Consider the following 18,796-nt stretch of genomic DNA (forward strand, 5'->3'; position numbering starts at 1 on the left):
ATGGTCCACAGAGAAAGTGACAAATAATTATCTTGTCTTGGACCCTCACCTCTGGGTTTCATTTACCACAGAGTCAGTGGAGACTTCTGAACCAGTTTTGTACTGGACATGAAATTTGTGCTGCAGCAGAATTTCAGTGGCATTTTAGAGACAGTCCACTATGTCAGTGACCGGGGCGGGTCCAGGCACCAGAGCATTAAGTGCGTGCCTGGGGCGGCAAGCTGCGGGGGGCAGTCTGCCAGTCGCTGTGAGGGTGGCAGGTAGGCGGCTGTCGGCGGCACACCTGCGGGAGCTCTGCCGGTCCTGCGGCTTCAGCAGCAATTTGGCGGCAGGGACGCCGATGGCGCTGCACCAGCGGACCTCATGTGGGCATGCCGCCAAATCCGCATGACCAGCGGACTGCCTGCAGGCATGCCACCCAAAGCCACCTGCCTGCCATGCTTGGGGCAGCAAAAAACATAGAGCCACCCCTGTCAGTGACTCTCAACCTTTCCAGACTATGGTACCCCTTTCCGCAGTCTGATTTGTCTTGCGTATGCCCAAGTTTTACCTCATTTAAAAACTACTTGCTTACAGAATCAGACATAAAAATACAAAAGTGTCACAGAGCACTATTACTGAAAATGGCTTGCTTTCTAATTTTTACCATATATTCATAAAATAAATCAAATGGAATATAAATATTGTACTTATATTTCAGTATATAGCATATAGAGCAGTATAAATAAGTCATTGTATGAAATTTTAGTTTGTACTGACTTCGCTGGTGTTTTTTATGTAGCCTGTTGTAAAACTAGGCAAATATCTAGATGAGTTCATGTATCCCCTGGAAGACCTCTGTGTACCCTAGGGGAACACGTACCCCTGGTGGAGAACCACTGTGCTATGTCAATGTGGGCAGCCAGAAACCATGATATATATTGTTGGTAACTGCAAAATGACACAGCTTCCTTGAGATCTTCATACCTTGAACATCATTGATAAGAACGCTGTGGCTTGACCAGATCACATACGCCAAATAAATAAATAAATAAACCACATGTATCACTTTGACTCTAGGCAAGATTTCCTGGAACGAAGGTCAGTGAGTCAGCTGTGCAGACTGGAACTAGGGACAATGAGTCAGCAGTTGGCTCAGGGTACTGTGCTGACCAAAAGGACTCATAGATCAGATTTCTCTTTTTGCTGCCAAGTCAGAAGGATTTGGATACGGAGAGAGACTGCTGTTGTTATTCCAACTCTGCACAGACAATTGAGGAGTTTCAGTGACACACTACATTTTAGGCAACACACAGTAGACAGGAAACTGGCTCGGAAGATGATCAGAGGAGGAAGAATGTGTAAATGTGAGTGTGCTGAACTAAACGACGGTGGGTGTTATGCAAAGAGCCCTAAGCGGTGACAAAGAAATTAGAAATCAGATTTTATCCCATCAGTACATGTGCTTGGGCAGCAGGAAAAGACTCTGTAGAAAGATAATACACTGATAGTTTAACTACCCATTGGCCAGATCCCATACAACCAAAGTTGTTTCTTTTAACTAGACTCTAGTCACCAGAGGATGCTTTTAAGGCACATCCCACAGGAAGATGTGGTAAGGAGCTGTACTGCTATAGGGAGAACATAGAGGCATGTGCCTCAGGGAGGCTTCCATAGCATGCGCACTATAGTTCTCTGGTATATAGAAGGAGTATGCACACTTTTATTCCTCTTTATAGGGAACAGCTTATTTCCCCTGACTCTCTTATTGTTTGCTTGATAATCTGTTTGGCTGCATGCAGCATTTCTGTACCCATATCATTCCCAGGATATTAGAGATAAAATATGGGTGAGTAATATCTTTTATTGGACCAACTTTTGTTGGTGAGAGAAACAAGCTCTAGGTCTGGGAAAGGAACTTATGCTAAACTATCTGTTCAATCTTATATTCAGCTGTGACACTCTTTTTTCCCCTACTCTTTTTTGATAAATGTGCGAGAAAGCAGTCATCCTGTTCTCTAATGTGATTTAGTGGTCTGTAGCAGACACTAATAGACCATCTTGTGCTTTTTCTGTTATGATGTTTATCCATAAACATTCAAGATCATTTTCTTCCAAGTTATCGTTGACTGGGAAATAGGTAATGCCATTATGACATGAGTGCCACTCTCCCTCCCATTTTGCCCACTCAATCTTTCTGAATAGGTTATAACCATTGATTTTTAACTTTCCAATCATGTGAATCACCCCACCAGGTTTCAGTCATATCACCTAGATCAAATTTATTCTCATAAATGAGCAATTCAAATTTCCCTTGTTTGTTACCCAGGCTCCTAACATTGGTGTATAGGCAGTTCAAGAATTTTTTCTCTTCGTGTCCTTGGCTTGCTTGATTAATTTTCCTCTCAACATCTCCAGTTTGTGCTGAGTGCTCATATCTTCCCTTTTTTTACCCCTCTCTTTTGATGTTAATTTAATGCTCCCCTGACTAGTCTAACCAGCCTCCAAAGAGCTTGTTTCCCTTTCTACTGAAGGCCATCCAAACTATACAGTCCCTTATCACCATAGAAAGTGAACCAATGTTCCAAAAAACCAAAACCATACACCCCTTACCTAGCCAGCGGTTTACTTCTGCCTTCTGTCTTCATTCATGGGACAGGAAGTTTCTCAGAAAAGATCACTTGGGCATTCTTCTTCTTCAATATGCTTTCAAGTTCCCTGAAGTCATCTACTGTCTGCAAGATATTTTACAACACAGTGGCATTAGCGCCAATATGAACCATCACGAATTGATCCATTATTTGCTCTCTTGGGTCAGATTAGAAATGCTCAGTCTCTTGTGATAAAGTCAGTCCTGACAGATATAAGAGAGAGGTGGAGGGCAGATATATCAGCCCTAGAATGGTGAAGGCCCTGTTCCCTATGACCTGAAAAAGGTTTACCTCAGGTTAACTAGAGAAACCTGTGGCCACTTAAGGGCTGCCAATGACCTTTAAAAAACCCCCTTTTTGGTGAGAGAGGGGAGAGATCGGTGATAAGCTGCAGCAGTGCTAGTGGCAGTAGGGGAAAAGCTTCTCCTGAGTGGAAGGCTGTTCTCCTTCTTACAGGGGAAGCAACCTCACTAATGGACTGTTTGGGGGAAGGGCTGATGCCAGAGGCCAACATAATAAGGCTACACCCCAGAGTGGGGGTCAGGAAAGGTATTCCCCTTTTTAATTTATGAACTTAGTACCCTTGGGCCTACCCTGAGGCCTGCCTTGTAATTATGGAGGAATAAAAACATGAGTGGGACTGATTTACCCCAGGCTCCCACCAGCAGAGGAGGAAACTCTATGCCTGGTGAAGCAATGGAGGCTCCATGCCACATACTCATCATATGAAAGGTTTTTCCTTTTTCCCCACAGATGTGACTCTGGAAGTGCAGAGGGGTGAAAAGGCATCAAGGGTAATATCCTGGTTCCCTTGAAGTCAATGGCAAAATTCCCATTGACTTCAATGGAACCAGGATTTCACCCAAAATATTTTTGACATCAAACAGGTCTAGGATCATGTGCATTTCAAGAGACAAGCAGAAATCAAGGTGCGTCCCCACTTTACCATCCATACTTACACTAAGCCTTGTGAAGAAAAAGAAAGCAATTTTACCTTGTAGGAGTTTATGATAGAGACTGTTATAAAAGCATTTGCATTTGCACAAGTTTTTGGACCAGTCCAGAGTGCAAAGAGGACAGTGGCAATCAGAACAACTTCAGTAACAGCTGCACAGAAACTAGTGGTGTGCATAGAACTGGGCTGGAATTTTTATGATGTAGCCTTTGATTTAGATTCAGAGGCCACTTTCCAAAGTTCATACCCACATGTACATGGTACTGATGCTAATCTGTAGGTAGTTGCAGAATATATTTCATTCTAGTTACTTCATTGAGAATGGTTTGGGTTGCTGGGTGAGAGGACTCACAGCACAATTAAGAACAAAAACGTTTTTTTTAAACTATTCTGCTTTTATGTTCCTGTGATTCTGAGAGCTTTTTCTGACCTCCTGCAATAACAATAATCTGTTATGCATTGATGAATCAATATTTGGGTAGTACAGTGAACGCACATTGACTGGTAGTAGGAAATTTAGCAGATCATAGTTCAGTGGGTGCAGAAAAGTTATAATGCTGGAAGACAGGAAAATAATCGGGATTCCAGTTATAAGTACAGTATTTGCATGGCTTGTATATAACTTTTCCTCTACTATATAATAATCCTGATACCCGGAATGAAACATCAGAAAGTGATTGTCTGATTTATGTATTCTGTCTTCTGCAGAATTTGATAGTACCTAGACTTTTTTGGCAATGAATATTTTGATTGGTTGACTACTTAACTTCTCTCTGGTTTCTTGTTTCAATCTGCAAAACAAATGCAGGCCCCAAAAGCAGATCCACATATGGAAATCTATATATATATATCTCCCATATGTTTATCCATATACATAAAAGCAGTGGTTAATTTCACAAAATGTACAGGCAATGAATATATTTAGACCAAACATTACTAAAATGCAATTGTTTTTATTTTAAAAATATGCAGTTCATTTTATAAAGTAAAAGTCAAGTTGAACCTCTAACGGCAGAACTCATCTTGAGCATCCAGTTTTGAAATGGGGCCTACCAAATATGTTTCAGGCTGCAATATAGCTAAGAAATATATTTTCCTTAAGACAACAGGTAAGAAAAATCTGAATGATTAATAGAATAATGATAGCACTCACCCAGCATCCTAGAAGAGCACTGTTTGCATGGTCATATAAACAGACCTTCAGTAGAATTTAGGTGTCTGAGTCACTTATGCACTTCCGAAAATTTGACTCTTCATCTCAGTCCTCTACTCTAGGCACTAATACATAATACATGGACATTCTCTTTATAGTCCTGCTGATCAGTCTTTGCAAAAAAATATATACTCACCACTTGTGTTCAAGAATCATATGCTTTATTTTGAGTTCCCAGAAATGATAAGCCAAATAACTGTTTCTACAACTTTTGAGCAAGAAGCATTTATTTTAAACCAGGCACAAAACGATGGCTATAAACAAGCAGCAAACAACCTTGCTCCAAAATGTCTCCTGTGCTTTTCTTCTAGTGATTAGAAAAATGAATGGCAGAACAAGTTTTAAAGTGGGAAGGAGTATGTATTAGTGCCCAGAATAGAGGACTGAGGCCTGGTCTACACTGAGGGCAGATTGATCTAAGTTACACAACTTCAGCTACGTGAATAACGTAGCTGAAGTTGACGTACTTAGGGCTAGTCTACACTTACCTGCCAGTTCGACGCGGAGAGTTCGACTTTTCTGAGTTCGAACTATCGCGTCTAATATAGATGCGATAGTTCGAACTCCAGAAGCGCTCCGTTCGACTCTGGTACTCCACCACTGCAAACGGCGGTGGCGGAGTCGACCTTGGAGCCGCGGAGTTTGGTTCCGTGGCGTCTGGACGGGTGAGTACTTCGAACTAGGGTACTTCAAATTCAGCTACGCTATTCACGTAGCTGAATTTGCGTACCCTAGTTCAACCCCCGTTCTTAGTGTAGACCAGACCTAAGATCTACTTACCACAGTGTCTTCACTACAGTGAGCCGACTGCTGCCACTTCCCCATCAACTCTGCCTGCACCTCTCACTGAACTGGAGTACAGGAGTCAACACGAGAGTGCTCGGGGATCGATTTATCATGTGTAGACTAGATCTGGCCGGTAGTGAAGACATACCCTAATTAGATGAAGAGTAAAATTTTCAGAAGAGCATAAGTGATTCAGACACCCAAATTCCATTGAAGGTCAATGCAATTTAGACCTTTAAGTCATTTAGGATCTTTTGGAAATTTTTATCTTAACCCTGGCTCTATTCCTAACTCTACCACTGACTCATTCTCATTGAAAGTCACCTCTATGCTAAGAAGCAACATAAAGCCAATGTACCACTTATACCGCCGCTAAGTCCTAGTGACTTTAGATAGATGGAAGCCGTGCATAAGTATTGTGCTAGGCCTCTGCATGGGGGTTCGTTTATTCTCTGTAACTTTCATCATCTCATGTAAGTGCCAAGCTGTTCAGGGGAGGGATAGCTCAGTGGTTTGAGCATTGGCCTGTTAAACCCAGGGTTGTGAGTTCAATCCTTGAGGAGGCCACTTAGGGATCTGGGGCAAAAATTGGTCCTGCTAGTGAAGGCAGGGGGCTGGACTCAACAACCTTTCAAAGTCCCTTCCAGTTCTAGGAGATTGGTTTATCTCCAATTATTACCTTTATTTTTATTACCTTTAGTTTCCCCATCTGTAAAATGGGGGAAATAATGCCAAGCCACTTATGTAAAGGTGCTCTGCTTATTTTATGTCAATGAAAGATTTGTGTGAGCAACAAATGGAGGTAAGATACTTTGCTTATCTGTAGCTGTCTTATTGTTTCCTGACGATCATGAAGTCAGAAGAGAGCCTTGACCACTCAGAGAATGATTCTAAGCCCACTGAAGTCAACAGGATCTTTTGTCTTTCAGCAAACAAATTTCTTCTGGTTATCATTCCTATTGCAAGAAAAACTGCATGAAGCCATTTAGTTTCCAGGTCTTCATCAGTAACGGTCAAATTGCAAAAGGAGATGGGTCAGGAAATAGCATATCCTCATAGACGCATAGACTTTGAGGCCAGAAGGGACCATCATGATCATGTAGTCTGACCTTCTGCACATTGCAGGCCACAGAACCTTGCCCACTCATTGCTGTAATAAATCCTTGCTGAGTTACTGAAGTCCTCAAATCATGATTTAAAGACTTCAAATTATAGAGAATCCACCATTTACACTAGTTTAAACCTGCATGTAACCCATGCCCCATGTGCAGAGGAAGGCAAAAAAACCCAGGGTCTCTGCCAAACTGATCCAGGGGAAAATTCCTTCCTGACTCCAAATATGGCAATCAGTTTGACCCTGAGGATGTGGGAAAGACCCACCAGACAGACACTTGGGAAAATAATTCAGAGCCCTCCCCATCTAGTGTTCCATCACAAGCCATTGGAGATATTAGGTTCTAGAAGCTGCAAATCAGCTATATGTCATTGTAGGCAGTCTCATAATACCATCTCCTCCATAAACTTGTCAAGCTCAATTATTAAACCAATTAGGTTTTTTGCCCCCACTACTCCCCTTGGGAGGCTGTTTCAGAACTTCACTCATGTGATGGTTAGAAACCTTCATCTAATTTCAAGCTAAACTTATTGATGGCCAGTTTAAATCCATTTGTTCTTGCGTCAATACTGGCACTTAACTTGTTCCTGCTCTTGAATGCTATGCTATCATGAATTCTCTCCCATTTTGGGTTTACGGCACAAATCCTTAGAGAACATGGCTTTAGACATAATCAAAATTTAGTGGTAACAATACTTAGAGCTTCTTGCCTCTGAAGGGCAGAAAAAAGCAAATATTATCAAAATATTTTCCTGGGGTGGTAATAACTGGGCTCCTGTAGACATATTTATCACTCGACTCTGCAAAATTTGAACTCTAGGGTACCTTTTTGCTTACACCTAGATTTTTTTTCATTGATGCCTCTGCATTATTTCTGAAGATTTGTACTTTTAATTTCAAGTGCCTGATCGAATCTCATTCCTAACACCTAGTATAGTCATGCTAGGTCTCCTTTCTTCTTCCCCAGAATAATTTTTGGAGTGGGAATGCATGTATTTGTTTTTCCTGATGTGTTGATTTATGTGTTACTTTGTTCTTTATCTGTTTGCACCTCGTCAGTAAAATAACATCATGCTATCATTTCCAGGGTTCACAGGACCCTGTCAACACTTACCAGTCAAAGGTCAGCCAACCTAAGAACGCATGGTTAAATAGGAGAAAGAAACTCACACATTATTAATCCCAAGATGTAAAATGAAGAAAAGTTTTACTTATATATCTAATAAAATAGCATGCGCATAGAGCATTTTATTATCACTATAGTATGCTGGCAATGCTGATTCTGTAGAGTTATATCCATCACTTGGATGACTAATTTTTGGAGTGGAGAATGCAGTTATTTGTTTTCTAGATGACCACTGATTTATGTGTTGCTTTGTTCTTTATCTGTTTATAGGTATCCAGGAGAGCCATCCCATATATCTACACATTGCTATCTTTCTTTCATCTTCTAAGTTGTCTTTGACCAGTTCATCTTTCCTTGACATTATCTCTCTGCCCGGTAAGCCTTTCAGTTTATATTTATTACAGTCATTTACAGGTTCACAAGACTCTGGCAACACTTAGTAGTCAAGGGGCAACAATCCTTCCTTAGATGCAATCAAATAAATAAATCCACCTGTTATCCACTAGTGACTACATCAGTTTTTGTATAACTGTATAGCTAACACAATGAGTGAAATCCCGGACCCCTGGAGTGAGAAGGAGTTTTGCCATTGAGTTCAATGAAGCCAGGATTTCGTTCAATACGTCTGTGGTATGTTAATAAAGTATTTTAGCAATCAAGGGCCCAATCCAGTGGTTCCCAGGGGTTCGCGAAATGTTACAGGGGGTTCTCAGGAAAAAATTCCCTAATGATGGACAGAGCTTTCCTATGGACCCCGGGCAGCATAGGACCAGCAGCCCAGAGCCCCTGGACTTCCAAGAGCTAAGCAGATCAAAGCAAGCGTGTCTATCACACTGAGGAGAGTTAAACTTCAGGACTCCTTATAAGAAATGGAATGGGAGGTGGATATTTTTTGCTGTTTTAAAAATGAAATAGGCAGCTAGTATTATTTTTAAAATTATTATGGAGAACAAGTTTAAGCTTTGTTGTAATGTGCGTTGTTTGCCTGGACTGCTCAAGACCTGAATGCTTGTGTAGGAGGAACTCTCTGAGTTGGCTTCTTAAATACCTTCATGCTGTTTCACATCTGATACTCCTTGATGAAACATAGGAGCCTTGTTTTATAACAGGCTTATTCAAGGTGATACAAGCTATGAAAGTGAGATCTTGGGAAAGTGTTGCCGTTTTCATAATGTAAAAAAAATACTGTACTGATAAATAATAATTAATAATAGTGTGTAATAATCATGTCATAAAAAACAATTTTATATTTCCAAGATCACTGCTTTTATAATTTATACGCAGGTAAAGGAGAAAATCTTTGGAAATATTCATTTTTAGGAGGGGGTTCGCGAGACTTGACATTTTAGTGAAAGGGGTTCGCAGGTTGTTAAAGTTTGGGAACCATGTATCTAGTAGGGTCCCAGAGGGGTCTGTCCTGGGCCTGGTACTATTCAATATTGTCATTAATGACATGGATAATGAAGTGGAGAGTGTGCTTATAAAATTTGTGGATGACATCAATCTGGGAGGGTTGCAAGCACTTTGGAGGGCAAGGTAAGAATTCAAAACGACCTTGACAAATTGGATAATTGGTCTGAAATCAACAAGATGAAATTCAATAAACACAAGTGCAAAGTACTTCACTGAGGAAGGCAAAATCAAACACATACCTACAAAATGAGCAGTAACTGGGTAGGTGGTATTAGTGCAGAATAGAATCTGGGAATTATAGTAGATTATGAATGGAATATGACTCAACAAAGTGATGCAGTTGTGAAAAAAGCTAGTATCATTCTGGGATGTATTAACAGGAATTCATATGTAAGACAAGGGAGGTAATTATCCAACTCTACTTGTCACTAGTGAGGTCTCAGCTGGAATACTTTGTTCAATTCTGGGCACCACACTTTAGGAAAGATGTGGACAAATGGGAGAGAGTTAGAGGAGAGCAACAAAAATGATAAGTTTTAGAAAAACTGACCTTTGAGGAAAGATTAAAGAAACTGGGCAAGTTTAGTCTTGAGAAAAGAAGATGGAGAGGGGCACCTGATAACAGTCTTCAAATATATTAAGGTTAAGAAGACCGTGATCAATTTTTCTCCATGTCCACTGAAGATAGGACAAGAAGTAATGGGCTTAATCTGTAACAAGGCAGATTTAGATTAGATATTAGGAAAAGCTTTCTAACTATAAGTGTAGTTAAGCTCTGGAATAGGCTTCTAATAGAGTTTGTAGAATGCTCATTATTGGAGGTTTTTAAAAATAGGTGGACAAAGATTTGTCAGGGGTGGTCTAAGTTTACTTGTTCCTGTCTGCATGTGTGGGGCTAGACTCTCCAGGTCTCTTCCTGAAATAAATAAAAACTTTCTAATTTGTCTGAAATTTTTCCATGGACTTTTTAGGGGATTTTCTCCAAACTAATCCAAACATTTTCAGATTTTGGTTTTTCATTTTCTCCCCGTTTTATACCTTCACTCTGTCTGACCATTTTTACAATAGAAAAGCAATCTGGTGAGTGGGAGGGTGGAGAAAGAGAGGGGAACAAAGCAAAAAACCCTGTATTAAGCAATTTTAGGGGGAGTGTAACAGGGGTTGTCAAAAAATCAAAATATTTTTCACAAAAATAAATATAATTCACAAAAATGTATTTTGGTCAGACAACCATTTTTAATTGAAAAAAATGTTTTGATAAAAATTGTCAATGACGCTAGTCAACAGACTCAAGTTCTGTTAGACCCCAAGTGTAGGGAACAATTTTTAAAATAAAGACTTTCTACTGTTGCCTGAGAACGTTCTGCTTTAAGAGTAGAGGCCTGTTAACATGACCCTTAGAGAACAGATTATGGTGCTGCTAGATTACATAAAGAGAGAGGTAGTCTCTGAGCTGACTAAGAGGCTGTGTACGCTTTGAATCACACTCAGAAACTACTAATCTTCAGATAATTAATAGTATATGGATTATACAGCCTAGCAGGTAGACAGCTGCATTCTGTGCTACTTGTAGTTTCTGTGCCAGATTCAATGGTTTCCCCAGATATATTGTATTGTAATACACCAGGTGAGAGGTCACTAAGTCATGAATAACTGTAGCCAAGTCAATATTTGAGTAGAGAGGGAGTAATCTTCTTACCAGACAGATATTTCAAAAAGTGCTTTTAGACACCTATGTTTCTTGACAATCCAGGAACAAGCATGGATATGAAAGTACCCTTAAGTATTGACAACTCTCTGTCTCCTCTGTCTCTGTCTCCTTTGCAAAGCTAGAGAAAACCCCATTCAAAGAATTCAAAATTATAAAATAGTACTTGATAGTATCTCTTAGAAGTCTTCCTCTCTACGATGAGACAATCAGATTTGAATGCCTACTCTATTCAGTGGTATATATAAAGATGCTGTGTTACTTTGACCTTTGCAGTATTCTCTGTTTTGATTGTATTGCCATTCATTTCTTTCCCCCTTCCATTTGCATCTCTGCCAGTCTGAGAACTGAATTCTAAGGATCTGGAATATTTAGAATATGCAAAAATGCAGTGAATTTGTCTTTCAGGATTTACATACATGGGTGCATGAATCCATTATTCAAAACTCCCACAGAGTGGGAAGTTCATCAGTGGCAAACATTAATGTAATATCTGAGATGCATTCAGATTCTGTTATGAAACTCCAGTTCCACTAAAGACTGCTTGAGACTTCTTAGCATTGCTAATGATCTATAACCTTTATTATCTGCCCAGTCATTCCCCTAATAAAAAAGTCTCAGTCATTATCATCTCTTACATACAATCCAAGCACGAAAAAACAAAGCATTGCCAACCAACACTGGTACAACATAAATTACAAAACAAGGACAATGGTAAACACTGTAATAACAAATGATTCTATGGTGCCTTTTACGTTCCATTGCATTTATTTATTTACAGTTATTGATGGATTTTGCACGACAATAGATCTTCAACTATATGAAGGGTTTCTGTCAACTGTAGGGCTTTTTAATTTGCAGGGTACATTGGACATTAACTCTGATTTCAGCAATAGATGGCTAGCAACCAGTGGTGCAGCTGCACTTGTGCTAACATAGACAAGGAAACACGCTATTTGCACAAATATAGTTTACCCCTCTTTGTAAATAGGGGCAAGTTATCATTTTCCTTCTGTGTGCTAGGAGTGAAATCTTGGACTTATTGAAATCAATGGGAGTGGTCCCATTGACTTCAATAGGGACAGGATTTCAGAGTGGGAGTTTGCTCTGGTACAATTAAACTATATTCATTCATTTCAAGCAGAAGTGAAAATAGATTTTAAAGGTTAGATCATCTAATAAGGGAACAAAAACAATATCATGTGAGGGTCAATCACATGAAGAGTACAAACTCATACTAGAGAGTTTGCAAGCAATACATATGGTGACATTTGTTTGCACAAAACAGCCACAGAATGAGTTTAAACACTGAATAAATTTGCACAAATCAGTCTGTCTACAGACAAGTACATAGTATAGGTGAAGACTTCCAAAAGTGGCTAGGGAGTTTGGGTGTTTCAGTTTTGTATGCCTATCTTGAAACATCTTAAGGGGGCTTATTTTCAGAAAGTGCTAAGAACTCCACCCCCATGAAAATCAAGCTCATTTAAACTATCTGATGTTGAGCAACCCAAAACTGAGCTATACAAAGTAACTAAAGACGCTCCCCGGGTTATGCAAACCTGACTTACGCAAATCCATACTTACGGAAAAAGTTCCGTAAGTTCTGTAAGCTTTTTCTTTTTTTTTTGGCGTAATAGTCGGGTATATGTTCCCAAATTATGCAACATTCAACTTACGCAAGGCGTTCCATAACAGAATTGCCTCCCGTCTCTATCCTGTAATTAAATGATATAGCTGTGTACGTTTACAGCAGGTTTGGTTCTTTCAGCTGATATGGACCTCAGAATTCTTCACATGCCTCACAATCATGAAGAGATTCTATCTTCTCATGACCCCTATGACATTGGGAGGTCATCTCCGTTTTACAGATGGGGAATTGAAGTGCAGGATAGGTTTAGTAATTTATCCAAAATCACATAGAAATGTCTGCAGCTGAGCCAATAAATCAATCATAGAATCATAGAAGATTAGGGTTGGAAGAGACCTCAAAAGGTCATCTAGTCCAATCCCCTGCTCAAAGCAGGACCAACACCCACTAAATCATCCCAGCCAGGGCTTTGTCAAGCCTGACCTTAAAAATCTCTAAGGATGGAGATTCCACCACCTCCCTAGGTAACCCATTCCAGTGCTTCACCACCCTCTTAGTGAAATAGTGTTTCCTAATAGCCAACCTAGACCTCCCCCACTGCAACTTGAGACCATTGCTCCCTGTTCTGATATCTGCCACCACTAAGAACAGCCTAGCTCCATCCTCTTTGGAACCCCCCCTTCAGGTAGTTGAAGGCTGCTATCAAATCCCCCCACACTCTTCTCTTCTGCAGACTAAATAACCCCAGTTCCCTCAGCCTCTCCTTGTAAGTCATGTGCCCCAGCTCCCTAATCATACAGGATTCCTGAGTCCCACTGTTTTGTCCTCAGTATCTTCCCCATCCCTAAATTCATTGACCTCAGCTATATTTTTTTCTCAGGAGATGAGAGCTTCAACATTCTAGTTTCTGATACTCCATGCAAAGCAGCAATAACAAGTCTGCTAGCCACACTCATCCAGTTAGCAATCAGCAATGTGAAAATATCATCAGCCAGAACAGTGCCTATATGGGGCTAAAATGAAACATAGTCATAATCTGTGATTTAATGTATGAGCAGAGCAGAGAAGAAATGAAAACGATGTAGGAGCAATGATTTTACTAATGGAAATCAGGTTTTGTAGCCCTGGTTTCAATTCAGTACTCTTGAGCTATTCTTATTATGAATGCTTCTTTTTCAGAAAAATGCCTTCATACTGTATAAATTAATAAATCATTCTTAGGTAAACACTTAAAGCATGTATTTCATTAGGAAATAATGTGATTTGTGTACATATACTTAAAAATAAGAAACATCATTCAAATACATTAGCACTGCTTCGCGTATAACTAAATCTCTATGGACTCAGAACTCCTAACAGAGGATTTATGTTTGCTGATCTTTGCTTTTTTTACTTTATATAGAGCTGGCTAAAGGTACAGCAAGTAGCATGACTAATGATGAATAATCTTGGTAAAAACCTTCCCATGATGTAACCCATGCCTCCTAGGTGTGGTGCTCTGTCCCCCTCTAGTGGCACCTAGACCACTTGAGATTAATGAGTCTGTAAGAGCCTAAGCTAAGAGACATGTGGTTTTTAGCTCATGCAGTAGAGGCTCATGCATTTAGCTCCAGAGATCCCAGGTTTGATCCTACCTGCTGACGATTAGGGTCTGTTGGTGTTACAATGGCATATCTCTATGCAGACCAATAGTCACATGAAATCCATCTGCCCACATCAAATGCTGGTGCTCCTGTAGTCCATTGATCAAGTTTTTCCAGATACACCTGTGACAGGGCATGCACTTAGGATGGTTTGTTAAATCAATAGGGCTCTGCTAGAATGCACCCGTTTGGCTGTATGGAAGATGGAATATATCGTTTGAGGAAAGAGAAGGGACTTTAAGATAATATAAACAGAAATAGAGAAGTGTTTAGCTATGGAGACAGTGTTCTCAAGACTCTTGTGTACCATTCTCTGTGATGCTACTGACACACTGTTGACAATGGACATTACAGTTAAACTACCTGTATCTCAGTTACCAATCTGTAATATGGACATAATGATATTTAATCACTTCAGAGAGCGGAAGCTTATCTAATGTTCTGTGACAAAGTTCCTCCTCTGCCTTGGTGGGTCCTGCACTTCTTGGCAGATTTGCTCGCCTCAGAGATTCACAGCAGCCCTCAGTTTGGCCACTTTTGCTAGTGGCTCAAACCTGCCATTCACTCAGGTAACCTCATCACTGGCCAGCATGGGTAAAAGGAAGGAGAACAACCCTCACAGTCTCTGCTGGTCCATCTAGTAGGTCGGGGGACAGGCCAGAGACCTTCCTCTCTGGTGGGATCCACAGTCCAGGTCAACTCTTCCTGTATCCAATAGGGAGTTGGGAGGATGAGGGGAACCCAGGCCCATCCTCTACGTTGGGATCACAGCTGTCTACAGTGTTTCATGTAATACCTGTGTGATAGCTACAACTCCCTGGGCTACTTCCCCATGGCCTCCTCCCAACACCTTCTGCATCCTCACCACAGGACCTTCCTCCTGATGCCAGATAGTGTTTGTACTCCTCAGTCCTCCAGCAGCTCACCCTCTCACTCTCAGCTCCTTGCACACCCCTCACTGACTGAAGTGAGATCCTTTTTAAACCAGGTGCCCTGATTAGCCTGCCTCTCTCAATTGGTTCCAGCAAGTTCCTGAGAGTTCTGGAACCGCCCCTGTTACCTTACCCAGGTTAAAGGGACCTGCTTAATCTGAGGCTAATATATCTGCCTTCTATCACTCTCCTGTATTGCTTGGCTTCCAGGTCCTGTGGATCCTCTCCTTAGGCTGGGGGGAGGTCCTTTAGCAATGGGCAGGCGCTGTAGCCATCTGACCCGACCCTGTCACAGTTCATAAAACACATTGAGGTCCCTCAGACGTAGGGTGCTGTATGAATGCAGATTATTTGTCATATGCATATTTATTAGGAAAGGGTAAAGTATGTTCCCAGGAGCCTCTGTGGTGGCTCTGGCCCACCAATGAGCTATGGGTACTATATGTGGATTATGCAAAAAGAATGTGCTGAAAGTTCAACAATGCAGAAAATGCAGAACACATTGTCCTAAAATATCCCCAGTATTAGAACTTCAGACAGAAATATAAGCAATGGGAGTCTCAAAACACAGCTGAAAGAACTGTAAGTAGAATTCAACCATCAGTGACTTGCACTCCCACACACGCGAACATCACAGATCCAGACAATAGGCTGATTCAAGACAATGAATGCACAAGAAAAAGTCACTATTCTTCCTTCTCTATCTGCAATGCTAATTTTTTTCCCAAAACGAATGCCTGCTAAACAGATCCAGTTTTGAAATCACTTCTTTCTTAGTTGATATCATCTAATATACTGGGAAGGATGTCATTGTAGGTTTCATCTTGACTCTGCATATAAACTTTTCCCTAACAAATCCATACATTATCACAAATGCACAGTGTGTTGGTATAAAGACAATATGTTGGGTTAATCTGACTCATCAAGGAACCCTAGACTTGCAAACATACTCTCACTCCATCAGCCAGAGTGCTACCTGTAACTCCCTGTCTTACTTCATTGCCTGTGGCCCAAAGCAGAGACTGAATTTCCTGATTTCCCTCTCCCACTATTATAATGGATATAGTGTTAGCTCGCAGAGCAGTGAGGATCAGGAGCTTATTGAGCTCGGCACTGTACAAACACAGAAAGAGGCATTATCCCAGTTCTGCAGAGCTTGTATTCTAAGACAAGGGATGAAAGACATCGGTGAGAGGAATAAAATGAAATCTATACCATTTTTATTTATGCATATGCATATAGTTATAAATAGGCAGACCCTTTCCCATTCCCTGCTTGGAAGTTTCATTTTGACTCCACTTCCTGGCTTCCTGATCCAGGTGGAGGTCTCAAGAGAGACTGCAAAACTTCCAAACAATTGAGCAAGGGTTTGCTACTGCCTGATGAAGTAGATTAAGGGAAAGACTATGCTTCACACTGACCTGTAATTCTCAGTCTCGGAATGCCTCTACAACATGTGTTCCTGGATATCCCACCATCAGTTCAAACTCAACATGACAAAAACTGAACCTACTCCTCTCCATGCCAAGACCCCTCCTCTTCCTTCTTTCTCCACTTGGATTCACAAATCTATATAGTCCCTACTCCACACTCACATGTCCTGGGTGCAATTTTTTTCTCTCTTTGCTTCATAAATTCATCAATGTTTAAGGCCAGAAGGAATTATTATGATCATCTTTCCGGACCTTCTCCTGCACAACACAGGCTTACCTGGTAATTTCTGCATCAAGCCCAGGTTTGAGTTGTTTCTTTTAGAAAAACGCTGTCTCGATTTAAAGGGATGGCGACCCCACAACATCCCAGCTAAGATATTCCAGTAGCAAATTTTAAAAAATATACACCTTTGTTCTAGTCTGAATCTTTAGCTCCCAGCCAAGCTTTTCTTCCATATCAGTGCTTCTTACAATATCCTGACATTTTACTTTTTTAGCAGTTTTTTAGTACTTTCATTTATCCCTATTCCCACTTCTAATGCTCTTGTCCAGGCCCTGCTTTTTTCTGGCCTTGACTTTTTCAACTTCCCCTTCTGTCTTTCCCCACAAATCCTATTGCTGGGTTTTCTTAGGCTTCTGCACCAAACCAGATGTAGACCCAAAATCTGTGTATGTCTGAGCAAGGGGGTCTAGGAACTTTAATTCTCTTCACTTCTGGTGTAAAACAAGGACACAATCTGTCCTTACATAAGCAAACAACATTAAATTAGAGATATATAACATATATTTTACCACTAACCATTTTGAAAAATGCTACTGGGGTGAAATTCAGAAGCCATTTAAAATAACTATTTGTCAGTTTAGCACAGAAAGTGGAAAATGCTGCAATTGAAATTGCAGGCTGATATTAGGTGATGAGCCATAATCAAGTCAAATAAATAAAGATAAACTAAAAATCAATGTGCTGTCAGAGAAGTGAAGGATTCACCAGATGGTCTTTTTCATAAATATTTCCAGATTAGAATGACTTCCGGGTGGGATTGGAGGCTCAGATATTCACAGTGACCACCATTTCAGATTCTACAATTCAGAACATCTGCAAGCTCTTGAAACAGATTGAAACAGAAACCCAGTCTTTATTTAGGAGGCTTGTATTTCAGAGTTGAAATGATTCTCTCCCTTACCTATTATGGGGGACAGTGAGAATTAAAGAAGCTCTATGGTGCTACCTTTTGCAGGCCCAAGACTTAGATTTAAAGCTATGTGGTGGCAAAAATCAAGATGAACAATGCAAAGAGACAATAAATTAACATTCTTTTTTACTCATGCTTTGAACTGCTAAAGACAAAACTACTATGTCTGCCATAATTACAAAAGCTTCACAAAAGGCAAACCACAATATACTGCCTAGTGGAATACAAAGCAAAAAAATCACTAAGTGATGGGTTCCCTCTAGGTTGCCACCTGGAACTGGGGTACCACTGAGCTCTCTGACCCACCAGCCTGGACTCCCTCTCACATTGTGCTGCTGTGACAAGCTGCAGACCTGCTCCCGGTCTTACACGTCCACCAGCATACACACAGTTACATGCAGGCTCTCTGCCTAGTCACTGCACGAACCAACAGTAGAATGGCTAATGCCAAGGTAACTCTCAGCTCCCGAGGCAGACAGATCAAAGTAGATTACCTAGCAAATAAAAATGCAAACTAAGCTTAATATACTAGATAGATTGGATATGAATTAACAGATTCTCACCCTAACTGATGGTACAGGCAGACTTGTAGATTCTTAAGGCACAAGCTGCATTAGCTTTAGAGCTTAGGTTTCTCAGATCTTCATACACATGCTAGAAATCCCTTGAGCCTGGGTCCATCACTTCTCCCAGATCAGTCTTTGTTCCTCAGGTGTTTCCAGGAGTCCTGTTGTGCGGGCAGTGAAAAACCCCAGATGATGTCACTCCCTGCCTTATATAGCATTAGCATATGGCGGGAACCCTTTGTTTCAAAACTTGGTTCCCAGATCAGTTTGTGGAAAAATACTGACATCCCAAAATGGAGTCCAGAATCATGTGGCCTGGGCACATGTCCTTGTAAAGTCATAGCAGCCCTTACTTATAGGCTGTCTGGAGTGTTTTCAGGAAGGCTCACCAGGGGGGAGATAAGCTTCTCATAAGGCCTATTGTTTTCCCTAATGGCTCATTACCCTGAATAGGCCCTTCCCAATCAGCTACCTAGACTGAAAGCATCTTGTC

The 18,796-nt window shown here is 40.8% G+C and overlaps 1 long non-coding RNA gene across 2 annotated transcripts in view; it reads right to left on the minus strand.

The window, feature by feature from the left end:
- The window catches only part of LOC123365717, a 93,951-nt gene that overhangs the window by 33,977 nt on the left and 41,178 nt on the right, over nucleotides 1-18,796 (minus strand). For both annotated transcript variants that reach the window (XR_006577712.1, XR_006577711.1), the window contains one exon: nucleotides 2,593-2,714. This is a non-coding gene — a long non-coding RNA (uncharacterized LOC123365717). The remainder of the gene's footprint in view (nucleotides 1-2,592; nucleotides 2,715-18,796) is intronic.

The sequence above is a fragment of the Mauremys mutica genome, chromosome 3, assembly GCF_020497125.1.
Source record: "Mauremys mutica isolate MM-2020 ecotype Southern chromosome 3, ASM2049712v1, whole genome shotgun sequence".
Taxonomy (NCBI): Eukaryota; Metazoa; Chordata; order Testudines; family Geoemydidae; genus Mauremys; species Mauremys mutica.